The sequence below is a fragment of the Schistocerca piceifrons genome, chromosome 1 (assembly GCF_021461385.2).
Source record: "Schistocerca piceifrons isolate TAMUIC-IGC-003096 chromosome 1, iqSchPice1.1, whole genome shotgun sequence".
NCBI lineage: Eukaryota > Metazoa > Arthropoda > Insecta > Orthoptera > Acrididae > Schistocerca > Schistocerca piceifrons.
In genome coordinates this window covers 164,670,368-164,683,417 of record NC_060138.1, presented here as the reverse complement: position 1 = coordinate 164,683,417, position 13,050 = coordinate 164,670,368, and the positions used below count along the sequence as shown (strand labels likewise).

At 43.8% G+C, this 13,050-nt stretch overlaps 2 protein-coding genes across 3 annotated transcripts in view; one reads left to right on the top strand and one right to left on the bottom strand.

The window, feature by feature from the left end:
* Positions 1-13,050, bottom strand: part of LOC124785202 (organic cation transporter protein-like) — a 332,709-nt gene that overhangs the window by 299,643 nt on the left and 20,016 nt on the right. The gene's annotated exons all lie outside the window — the stretch shown is intronic.
* LOC124785238 (organic cation transporter protein-like) overlaps positions 3,940-13,050 on the top strand; it is a 164,722-nt gene continuing 155,611 nt past the window's right edge. For both annotated transcript variants that reach the window (XM_047254165.1, XM_047254164.1), the window contains exon 1: positions 3,940-4,257. The gene's annotated coding sequence lies outside the window, so the exon portion shown is untranslated. The remainder of the gene's footprint in view (positions 4,258-13,050) is intronic.

The following is a 13,050-nucleotide window of genomic DNA, read 5'->3' as shown; positions in this document are numbered from 1 at the left end:
AAGAGAGTCTCAAACGAATCTTTTAACTTCTACTCATAACGTATGTCGATCCAGTAGTGTAATCATCAAGCATGTAAAGGTAGGCAACACACTTCTTCTAACAGAAATTTTGCTAACTAAATTAGCGAATCCAGAGAAAAAACTTCAGGTTAATTTTATTAACAATATATTGGCTAAAATAAGTAGCAACAACTACATTCATATCTTCCAAACAATCAATGTCACAATTCGTGTCATATCTTGTCAGCTATGACATCACAATAACACGAGTGCCTATACGGTGTCCTAACGACCAATCAGGGCTTCCAGACGCAACACCATACACGTGTTAACAATTACGAGCACAAATTGCTTTGGAATTTTTCTGTAGTTTCCTTAGAATCGCAGAAAAATTTTAGATCAGTTTCTCAGTTGGGCTTTGAGCATTTTGTGATGTTACAGCAGAATTTTTGCGGCGACTTCCCTCGCTACGAGTTCAGAACTGCTCCAATTCATCCTTTCTATAGGCTGTTAGACTAGTACACGAAAGTTAAGTAGAAGTTCCCAAAAGATTCGTTTGAGACTCTCTTCCTAACACACAGGAAATCCAAATGTTTTCAGCAGTCTTTATAGACAGGAATGTTGCCTTCCTGTCCGCAGCTCGTGGTCGTGCGGTAGCGTTCTCGCTTCCCGCGCCCGCGTTCCCGGGTTCGATTCCCGGCGGGGTCAGGGATTTTCTCTGCCTCGTGATGACTGGGTGTTGTGTGATGTCCTTAGTTTAGTTAGATTTAAGTAGTTCTAAGTTCTAGGGGACTGATGACCATAGATGTTAAAGTCCCATAGTGCTCAGAGCCATTTGAACCAAGTTTTTTGTTGCCTTCCGAACGTGGAAAGTCGCATGCAACAGACATTAAATGCTCGTAATTGTTAACACGTGTATGATGTTGCGTCTGGAAGCCCTGAATGGTCGTTAGACCACCGTATAGGCACTCGTGTTATTGTGACGTCATAGCTGATTAGATATCGTACGAATTGTGATATTGATTGTTTGGAAGATATGAATGTAAGTACGGTGTCTTATGTTGACTGTATTGCTGTTTTTAATTGTGATTATTAGCTAAGAGTAATGTTGAAAGTCTGTGAGAAAGCACTTGGGATAACATACGCAAAAAATCTGTGGGAGAATCTCCAGCGAAAAAGCCCCCTCTAATGGAATTATAACTGTCAGCAGTGTATATGACCTCACATGGAAAGACACTGGGAACTGATCTGGGGTTCATTCCAGGCTACTGACGCGTAATCTGGTTACCGGGGCCTTCACGCCACCCCCCCCCCCCCAATTTTCGGAAAAACATCCCATAATCTGAACCGACTATCTACTGATCGAGCGTCGCTGAGGTAATCATCATCGATCATGGGGTCAGTACGTGGAGTGAAGGAAAAATACAGTTTGTTAGTTCTCAGAGCGTCTCTCTTAAGTTTCATATCTTGTTTTAAATTAGATAAATGTAAGTTAATGTGACTGATTAGGAGAGACATTCGACATGAAATGCAACGAGCACTTAATGTCAGTTACAGGGAAAGCGAATGGCCGTCTATGAGCTACTGGGAGAATTCTGGAAAAATGTAGAGTCTACACAATAGACAGTAGACAGAACGCTTGTGCGAACTGATCTCGAGTATTACTCGAATGCTCAGACTCCCTACCAGTTCACATTAACGAAGACATCGATATATTTCAGTCATTTGCTGTTAGAGTTGCTACCGGCCGACCGATTGGTACGGAATGTTACGGAAATGCTCTGTAAATTAGAGGGGAATACTAAGTGGTGACAAGACAATCTTTTCGCCAGACGCTGTTGATGAATTTTAGAGAACGAGAATTTGCGACAGACTGCAGAGTGATTCTGATGCCTCCAGTGTTCATCTGGCGTAAGGGTCGTGAGGAGGAAAAAGAGATATTATGGCTCACACAGAGGCATCTACATCTACATCTACATCCATACTCCGCAAGCCACCTGACGGTGGCCTCATGGTCTCTTCGCGAAAGCAATATACTACTTGACTCCTCGGTGAAGGTATGTTCTCGAAACTTCAACAAAAGCCCGTACCGAGCTACTGAGAGTCTCTCCTGCAGAGTCTTCCACTGGAGTTTGTCTATCATCTCCGTAATGCTTTCGCGATTACTAAATGATCCTGCAACGAAGCGCGCTGCTCTCCGTTGGATCTTCTCTATCTCCTCTATCAACCCTATCTGGTATGGATCCCACACCAGTGAGCAATATTCAAGCAGTGGGCGAACAAGTGTTCTGTAACCTACTTCCTTTGTTTTCGGATTGCATTTCCTTAGAATTCTTCCAATGAATCTCAGTGTGGCTTCTGCTTTACCAACGATCAACTTTATATGATCATTCCATTTTAAATCACTCCTAATGCCTACTCCCAGATAATTTATGGAATTAATTGCTTCCAGTTGCTGACCTGCTATATTGTAGCTATGTTGTGTACATAGTTCCCCGAAGTCAGCACATACACAACTTTCCCACTAGAGCGCGCCCCGCTAAGCACAACAGCGCAGGCGCAGTGTTCGTCTGTCTCCGCACTACGAGATGGCGCTGCCTTAGAGACGGACCAAATTCTAGTTCCGCCAATCTGCGTATTAACGTGTAACGCAGCCAATGAGATTGCTGCTAACGTAGAACCTTTTCTCCTGACGGATCACGCTCGCGCAGTGATATCTGAACGCACGAGGGATTATAACGAGTGTACAGACCTCCGATTAACCAGTCTGCATTTGTCTGCAGCAGTCTGTATTCAAGTTTCAGTCTGCGCCTAATAAGATTACCATATTCCTGTACATAGCCATGAAGATAAGTGTATAGACACTTTGTCAAGTAGCAGAGACATGTGAGAATAAGATTACCGTACCAAGACCAAAGGAACTTCAGATTGTCAATTGTAAACAGCATCCAGAATCAAGTTACGTAATGTCTGTGCTTTTTATTATTTTAGTAAATGTATGTGAAAATTAATCAAGTTCTGTTTAAAGTTGGTCACTGTCAATCTGCTACTCTAAGCGTGCAAGTGGCATTTCTATCGTCTGATCTAACGGCAGAAGATAAACACGCCACGATAAGACCACGAGACATATTGCTGACACTCGCCTACTTCGTTGGAGCGAGAAGTCAAAAATCTGATGGTGTGTGTACCGAAGGTCTTACAGTACGCACACCACAAGCTAAATGATAAAAGATCTTTCTTTCTATGTATTCGCAGCACATTACACTTACCTACATTGAGATTCAATTGCCAATCCCTGCAACATGCGTCAGTTCGTTGCAGATCCTCCTGCATTTCAGTACAATTTTCCATTGTTACAACCTTCCATTGTTACATCCTCATACCGGCAATCAAGTTCTCCGTGCTCCATTTGTAAGTGGAACAGCAAAGGGAGAGAGACTAGCTGTGGTACAAAGTGCTCTCCGCGATGCACGGGACAGTTGCTGGCAGAATGTGGATATAGAACTTACCAGGCCTCCACGTACTGGGTCGCCTCTCGATTATGAATATCCCGATATGTCCCAACAACTAAGATGAGCTGTCTTCAGTGTCCATTCGATATTTAAGAGTACGTGTATGTCCCGGCTTGTGTCTCAACAGTAGGTTATGACAGACTCGCTGAAACGCACCGATCGTACATACCGCGCCCGCCTTTAGACTGTTACACATGACGCAAGAGGAAGATGGATGAGAAGACTGACGGACCACTAATCGCCTACGCCGCCGCAGAAGGAGGCAACAAGTTTACTTTTACGCCCAAGGCGTTGATGAAAACAGCCCTGGCCTTTCATTTAAGAACTTTTCGGGGTGAAGCAGACGGAAATCTCCATTGAATAACTACAACATCTCGGTCCTTACTCTCGCGTAACACTAGCGCGAAGCGCAATTAGCACTTAGCGACTGTAGTCGCCGCGAGGAAACGTTCCGCGGGAAATTGCCGAACGTTTCCACCTGCAATTCGCGTTTGATGTTTAGTTGGTCAGCACTCGAAGTGTTCAGAAAACAGCAGATAGCATCTCGGCAGTGTTTACCGCCTTAGCTGGCCAATTATGAGGGACTCGGGCAGATAAAAACAACCCGTGCGCGTCGGTCTGTGTCACTCGCTCCGCGACGGCTGCTGTGCAGGAGATCAGAGTGCGTTTCCTGGAGATCAGAGTGCGTTTCCTGGTTGTGGCGGTGGGGGCTCGAACGATCAGCCGTTTCATCGACGCCGTAAAGGTATGCAATTTGCACCGTGCACTGTGTTCAAAGAACAGTGATCGCTGTACAGTATTTCACCGACGCTGGGTACTCCGTTAGCATGTACCAAAACCCGACCCAAACAGAAACGATATTCCTTTGTTTTTCTATAGATTAATTTATATCCACAATACGATTATATTAGAAAATGATCAACGACCGGAAGTACAAGTTAAATATAGTATAAGAATTTTTCACAGGAAAGGAGCTATTACGATGGCTAATCCACAAAGACTAACCTTTTTTTTTGAGCTGATGTCTGCATTCCATTTTATTCTTTGCCCGAGTCCTAGATACATTACCTCCTGGATCCTATTGTGTTGGGAGTAAGAACTGATAATTATTTTAAATTCTTAACTGTATCCCGGCTACCTTGTTAACAAAAAGTGCTGACAAAAATTACTTCCATAATCGCGATTCAGACCAGTAAACCACGAGAAAAATGTGATATTGATTTCATAAACTTTCTAGCGAACGCCGTTTCTCTTACTGTTCAAATCTTGCGGACAAAGGGCTTTTACAAGATTTCACTGTCCCTCCTAACTATTAATTGTATTTTCACGCCGGCCGGGGTGGACGAGCGGTTCTAGGCGCTACAGTCTGGAACCGCGCGACCGCTACGATCGCAGGTTCGAATCCTGCCTCGGGAATGGATGTTTGTGATGTCCTTAGGTTAGTTAGGTTTAAGTAGTTCTAAGTTCTAGGGAACTGATGACCTCAGAAGTTAAGTCCCACAGTGCTCAGAGCTATTTTTTTGTATTTTCACTTGGCGAAAACAGAAAGGGCGTTTCGTCGCTTACCTCTGCAGGCCTCTCCATGAGTATCTGTCGCCACTGTCTCGTTATTATTTTTCATATGTTCCAGCAACTTATCACTGCACTTAGTTGCTGAAGTATGCTAATGCGGTAGCGGTCGACCCGGAAGAAGCCAGGGCAAAGCCTGGTAATGAAAGAAATTAGCATCACTTTTAGTTGTAAAAGGGAGGTGAGATGGTGACGTAAACTCTATGGTGGTAGGTGGTTTTCGATAGGGGTGTGGATCGGCCGTGAGGCGTACCGAGGTAGTCCGTGCAGTTGCGATATCGGTCCGGGATGGTTACCGAACTTGCCTAGTAAGTAGGAGGTCCTGGGTTCGAATCCCGGTCCGATAAACATTTTCACTCGTCGCCGCTGATTCCGCCTAATGTCCCGCTGCAGCTGATAACAGTAATCCCCCTTCAATTTCCATGTAAATTCTATGTATTCTGATACCAGACACTGCGCACTGTTGTCTTGAATTAAATTCCAAACTTATGCATAGTGTCTCATGGGCCGAGACCATGTCACACTGTTATTGGTGATCCGTTTGCCAAATGGGGACGTTCAGCTAGGTGGTCCCTGTGAAACGATCCAAGAGTAGCAGTTACTCGCTAAGTTTACATGATGCTCCCAGATCCGATGTTCGTAAAACGATTTCTCAATACCGTTTGTTGCTGATCATGTAAACATTTGACTGACAATTTTGGTAACCCAGATCTAGCAACTTGATTTCTTCTTCCACAGTCAGTTTACATGATGCTCCCAGATCCGATGTTCGTAAAACGATTTCTCAATACCGTTTGTTGCTGATCATGTAAACATTTGACTGACAATTTTGGTAACCCAGATCTAGCAACTTGATTTCTTCTTCCACAGTCGATATTCACTCCGATGTAAACGTCCGACAGGTTTTGAACCGTACTAGATGTCAGGTGCTTTTAGAAAAGCTGACCAAATTGAACGAAATGAAGTTTTGTACAGCGAAAGAGAAGAAAAAAAAATTAGATTGAGCAGGAACTTGTCCACTTCCTATGTTAATAGAATAGAAACAGTGATTCTGTTATCTAAATTAGTAACTAACAACCAATATCCAGACATCGTTCGTGTAAAACTAATGACAATCTTAAAACCGAATTCGGTCGATTAGCTAAATCGATTCGGGCCTTAAAATGTAAACTCCCCCAGCGAAAATTTGTTAGCTACTATCGATTTTCGCATACTGGAACACAACCCCTACTGCAAATCGTACTTGTTCCGTGCCATTCCAGGTTTGTCACTGGAATGAGAATATACTAGTAAACGGAACTCAGCACGTGACTCTTAAAGGGTCGTAAAAGAGCCAATGATAGGAAATGAATACTGCAGAAAGTACGAGGCACTGTGGCATATGCCACGTACCAAAATAGACTCATAGCAACCACTTTATGTCTTTTAGTATTCTTAGTGCCTTATTTTGCAACACTTTTATCTTGTATGGGTGAGTTTCTGCAGTCAGGCTCCAGATTTTACAGCTATATAATACAGCAGAAAGGACCAACATATTCCCCAGGAATGTTTTGCTCTGGATGTCATTACCCTTGGGTAATGGATATAAGTGACATAGACTAGACGAACCTGCAATACACACGTGTCTGCATTCTGTCTGACGTTGCTATTTATCTATTCTGGATCTTCTCCTTCATCTTCTTGAGTCATAGCAGGCAGGCCAATCAAGAGTGATCGGAAATGAGAAGCCCCAGTGTTCGGTATTTATTTATTTTATTGTATTTATTTGGCCTCTAGTTCCCCAGCTATTTAGCCAATTATATTGATATTTAATGTAACACAATTCATTATGTTAACAGCGAATTTTCAATATACCTCACCATTTCTTAATTATATATTGTTAACGCAAACATATAAACATCCTTATTCTTGTACTAAGGATGTTAATAAACGGCAACCATTTTTCACTGTAGTAAGTTTTATGACGTACATCACTGTAATTGAGTAACACATTGAGCAAGTGAGTAACACTATACACAAACAACCAATTATAGAATGACTACACATGATTTCTTGTTCTGGCTTGTTCTGCTGTGGTTAGTTGTCTTCACATCTTGAAATTTAAGAGATGAATGTCCGTCTCTTGAAAGTATCTTGCGATGTGGATATACATACACTACTGGCCATTAAAATTGATACACCAAGAAGAAATGCAGATGATAAATGAGTATTCATTGGACCAATATATTATACTAGAACTGACATGTGATTACATTTTCACGTAATTTGGGTGCATAGATCATCAGAAATCAATACCCAGAACAACCACCTCTGGCCGTAATAACGGCCTTGATACGCCTGACTATTGATTCAAACAAAGATGCAGCTTCAACACGATACCGCAGTTCATCAAGAGTAGTGACTGGGGTATTGTAACGAGCCAGTTGCTCGGCCACCATTGACCAGGCGTTTTCAGTTAGTGAGAGATCTGGAGAATGTGCTGGCCAGGGCAGCAGTCGAACATTTTCTGTATCCAGAAAGGCCTCTACACGACCTGCAACATGCGGTCGTGCATTATCCTGCTGAAATGTAGGGTTTCGCAGGGATCGTCTGAAGGGTAGAGCCGCGGGTCGTAACACATCTGAAATGTAACGTCCACTGTTCAAAGTGCCGTCAGTGCGAACAAGAGGTGACCGAGACGTACAACCAATGGCACCCCATACCATCACGCCGGGTGATACGCCAGTATGGCGATGACGAATACACGCTCCCCATGTGCGTTCACCGCGATGTCGCCAAACACGGATGCGACCATCATGATGCTATAAACAGAACCTTGATTCATCCGAAAAAATGACGATTTGTCATTCGTGCACCCAGGTTCGTCATTCAGTACACCATCGCAGGCGCTCCTGTCTGTGATGCAGCGTCAAGGGTAACCGCAGCCATGGTCTCCGAGCTGATAGTCCATGCTGCTGCAAACGTCGTCGACCTGCTCGTGCAGATAGTTGTTGTCTTGCAAACGTCCCCATCGTGGCTGCACGATCCGTTACAGCAATGTGGATAAGATGCCTGTCATCTCGACTACTAGTGATACGAGACCGTTAGGATCCAGCACGGCGTTCCGTATTACCCTCCTGAACGCACCGATTCCATATTCTGCTAACAGTCATTGGATCTCGACCAACGCGAGCAGCAATGTCGCGAAACGATAAACCGCAATCGCAATAGGCTACAATCCAACCTTTATCAAAGTCAGAAACGTGATGGTACGCATTTCTCCTCCTTACACGAGACATCACAACAACGTTTCACCAGGCAACGCCGGTCAACTGCTGTTTGTGTATGAGAAATCGGTTGGAAACTTTCCTCATGTCAGCACGTTGTAGGTGTCACCAACCTTGTGTGAATGCTCTGAAAAGCTAATCATTTGCAAATCACAGCATTTTGTTCCTGTGGGTTTAATTTCGCGTCTGTAGCACGTCATCTTCGTGGTGTAGCAATTGTAACGGCCAGTAGTGTATTTGGCTGACAAGCAAGGTTCGTGACACTTGTGGTATGGAAATTCCCAGTTTGGCGATTGCCTCACGAAGTATAACGTAATGACTGGTGTAGGAGAAACAGCCAAGAAGAAGCTGACTCATATGTGGTGGTTCTGAGAGGTCGTCTTTTCAGTATGGATAGATTAAACCTTGATTTCTGTAGAGATGCACACGTGTTTATTTTGCATTTTTAGATCGATGTTGTACGTAGCCATTTAAGTTTTAATTTACTACCGCGTTCTTCTGGGAATGTGTTGTTAAATCAATGCAAAGTTTTGTCCTTTCGTCATCTTAGAGGTTTCCCACACTTGGTACCAAACATCAAACGCTCCTTTAGTTTTAGTAGTTATGAAATCTGCTAAGGCAGACGTACAAAGAAAGGTATTTCTTCCGTGAGTCTTGGTGGAAGTAGAGACAGTGAGGAAGTGGTCACGCGATATATACCGTGTCCAAAAGTCCATCCTGTACATTGCTGGCGCTCTAAGCAGGAAACGCTCCTGGCGAATTTTTGATGCTACGTCGAGTCAAGCGTAGCTAAGATGGAAGCCGTTATTACTGTTCACTAGATTTTCATGCAGTCCTATTTCTAGCGCTTCCTTGGTTATAGAATCCAAGAAACCCACAGCACGACATAGCACCTTCGTAGCTGAACATACACTACTGGCCATTAAAATTGCTACACCGCGAAGATGACGTGCTACAGACGCGAAATTTAACCCACAGGAAGAAGATGCTGTGATATGCAAATGATTAGCTTTACAGAGCGTTCACACATGGTTGGCGCCAGTGGTGACACCTACAACGTGCTGACATGAGGAAAGTTTCCAACCGATTTCTCATACACAAACAGCAGTTGAGCGGCGTTGCCTGGTGAAACGTTGTTGCGATGCCTCGTGTAAGGAGGAGAAATGCGTACCATCACGTTTCCGACTTTGATAAAGGTCGGATTGTAGCCTATCGCGATTGCGGTTTATCGTATCGCGACATTGCTGCTTGCGTTGGTCGATATCCAATGACTGTTAGCAGAATGTGGAATTGGTGGGTTCAGGAGGGTAACACGGAACGCCGTGCTGGATACCAACGGCCTCGTATCACTAGCAGTTGAGAAGACAGGCATCTTATCCGCATGGCTGTAACGGATCGTGCAACCACGTCTCGATCCCTGAGTCAACAGATGGAGACGTTTGCAAGACAACAAACATCTGCACGAACAGTTCGACGACGTTTGGAGCAGCGTGGACTATCAGCTCGGAGACCATGGCTGCGGTTACCCTTGACGCTGCATCACAGACAGGAGCGACGGACCTGGGTGCACGAATAGCAAAACGTAATTTTTTCAGATGAATGCAGGTTCTGTTTACAGCATCATGATGGTCGCATCCGTGTTTGGCGACATCGCGGTGAACGCACATTGGAAGCGTGCATTCGTCATCGCCATACTGGCGTATCACCTGGCGTGATGGTATGGGGTGCCATTGGTTACACGTCTCGGTCACCTCTTGTTCGCATTGACGGCACTTTGAATAGTGGACGTAACATTTCAGATGTGTTACGATCCGTGGCTCTACCTTTCATTCGATCCCTGCACGAAACCCCACATTTCAGCAGGATAACGCGCGACCGCTTGTTGCAGGTCCTGTACGGGCCTTTCTGGATACAGAAAATGTTCGATTGCTGCTCTGGCCAGCACATTCTCCAGATCGCTCACCAATTGAAAACGTCTGGTCAATGGTGGCTGAGCAACTGGCTCGTCACAATACACCAGTCACTACTCTTGATGAACTGTGGTATCGTGTTGAAGCTGCATGGGCAGCTGTACCTGAAGACGCCATCCAAGCTCTGTTTGAGTCAATGCCCAGGCGTATCAAGGCCGTTATTACGGCCAGAGGTGGTTGTTCTGGGTACTGATCTCTCAGGATCTATGCATCCAAATTGCGTGAAAATGTAATCACATATCAGTTCTAGTATAATATATTTGTCCAATGAATACATGGTTTATCATCTGCGATTCTTCTTGGTGTAGCAATTTTAATGGCCAGTAGTGAATGTCCCTTCGTGATGCTGTGCTCCGCTACCACGTGCTTTTATGAGCAGTCAAGGCGGACGATGCTCTCGCGTTCTACACATCGCTTGTGAGATGTGGCGTTGCGTTTGACTGATGTATCGGCGGGCACACTCACATGTGATGCTTTACGCAATAGATGTACTAAGTCCTAAAGGATATGTTATGGAGTCCAGCATGTCTTCACTTTTTCGTGTAGGGCGGAATTTCCGCCTTACCATTATGCTTCTCCAAGATCCTGGCTATCTTGACGGTGTGCGGTCGAGCAGTATACGTTAAGAAGCTGCCGTAATGTCTCTCCTTTCCTCTGGTCGTCTGTCCTGAGAGCGCGTTTTATTCGCACATCCAAGTAGCGGTTCCCGGTAGATGATGTAACTGATGGGGCAAGACCACTTTGCCGCAAACGGCCTTGGCTATCTGCACTAGGGAAGTGGCTGCCAAGAAGCGCTGTGCTGGATAATGGCATTTTGTAGTGCTTAGACTGAGGCCTGTGTACATTTTCTTACGGTACACAAGCTCAAGTGTACCATCCCATTTCTTCTTTATTAAAATGTCCAACAAAGGTAGACAACTGTCTTTACTTCTGTGGTAAAATTTATGCTTTTGTGTATGCTGTTCGAGCGCCACCTGATGTCCATCAGTTTTTTTTTTTTCCCATGAAGCCACACTACGAACGTGTCGTCCACTTATTTATAGAGCGACTTTTCCTTGACCAAGAAGTTTCAAGCGCTGTTTTCTCGCTGTGTTGATAACGTCTACCTGTTCATAGAACTTATGGCAACATTAAAAAAAGTGGTGCTGAGCGCGAGTCGAACCAGTTCTACGCTTCTCTAGCATTTGTAGTGGGTATTTTAATCGCACCCGCATAAAGAGTACATGACGTCAAAGCTGAGAAGCAGATCACCTTTGTATAGGTGCCATGAAGTCGCAATGGAGACAGATAGTATTACCCGTCTGCTAGGCTTCGAGTGACGTGACATCAAATCTGAGACGCGGATCACCTTTGTCCAGGCGCCATGAAATCGCAGTGGAGACAGATAATATCACCTGGCTGCTAGCATTTGAATGATGTGAGGTCAGAGTTCAAAAAAAGATCAACTTTGTCCAGGTGCCATGTAGCCGCAACGGAAACAGATCTGGTAGGATTTGAATGATGTGACGCCAGAGTTGACAAACAGATCACCTTTGTCCAGGTGCCATGAAGTCGCAATGGGGACAGTATCACCCATCTGCTAGGGTTCAGCATTATGTCCTGGACTCTTTTCATTATATGTCAATGCCGTGTCATCAGTTCTGTTCAACTGTAAGTACCACATGCAGGTTGATGATCTCCGCTTATATCTAAAAAGAAAATCAATAATGCTGAAGAGAGCTCTAGAGAATTTCAATGGTGACGTGTGTGCACTATAAGACTAGGCACAGAATATAGGGTTAAAGCTCAGTCCAAGTGGTCCTGGTTGGTCAGTCTAGGTTTATTTGCCAGAAATATCGGAATCACCATCAACTTTAATCCTAAATGGGATAAATATCAATTTCTCTCCTTCAGTTAAAAGTTGCAATCTATAGATGAAATGCGAAAATGGGCTGAGCACTTAGCTGCAATGTGCAAAAATGAATCGGCATTTCACTATGCTCTACAAAAATGTAATACGTTTTTCCCTTTTGATTTGGAAAGAAAGTTGTACAGGCACTTTACTTCCAATTGTTATCCAGCAACGTATTTCTCAGGAATGTTCACGGTGCCTGGAATTAGTGATGAACGCCTGCGTTCGATCTATCTGTAACGTTCGACCCTTTGATCATTTTTATTATCATGCAAATAGCAATGCTGGCTACGTGCAGAGAAGCGGAGTGATTTCTCTTCTCTCTATCGTCTCTACCGTGTTACCAATCTGTACTCACCTCTCTCCGCGACCTTTGAAAGTGTTTTTAATAAAAATTCTCTATTTAAACTAGACTGAACTGCATGTGACTGCTTTAGTCTTTAATAAAACTTGCATCTGACTGCGTATTTAACTGAACTGAACTTTATCTGACTGCATGAAAATATTATTGGAAAACTAATACTCAAAATACACATCTGACTGCATGAAAGTTTAGTGGTAAAAATAAATGAAAGTCACCAACCTACATCTAACTGCGTCTGTGGACTTAGCTCGTGCACTCCTTCCCGTTTACCTAATAATAAAACATATATTCAACTCAGCCGTAGTGCAATGGCATAAAATTGTCATTCTAGATAACTTTACTCATTTTGGCCCTGTTTGTTACTTAATAATAATTCTGTCCTGATCTGAATAATTTGCCAATTGTGCAATGGCATATAGATTATTTTACTCTGATAAATGAAATTATTAGCTTTACTCATGGGAACTTTACTTTAATG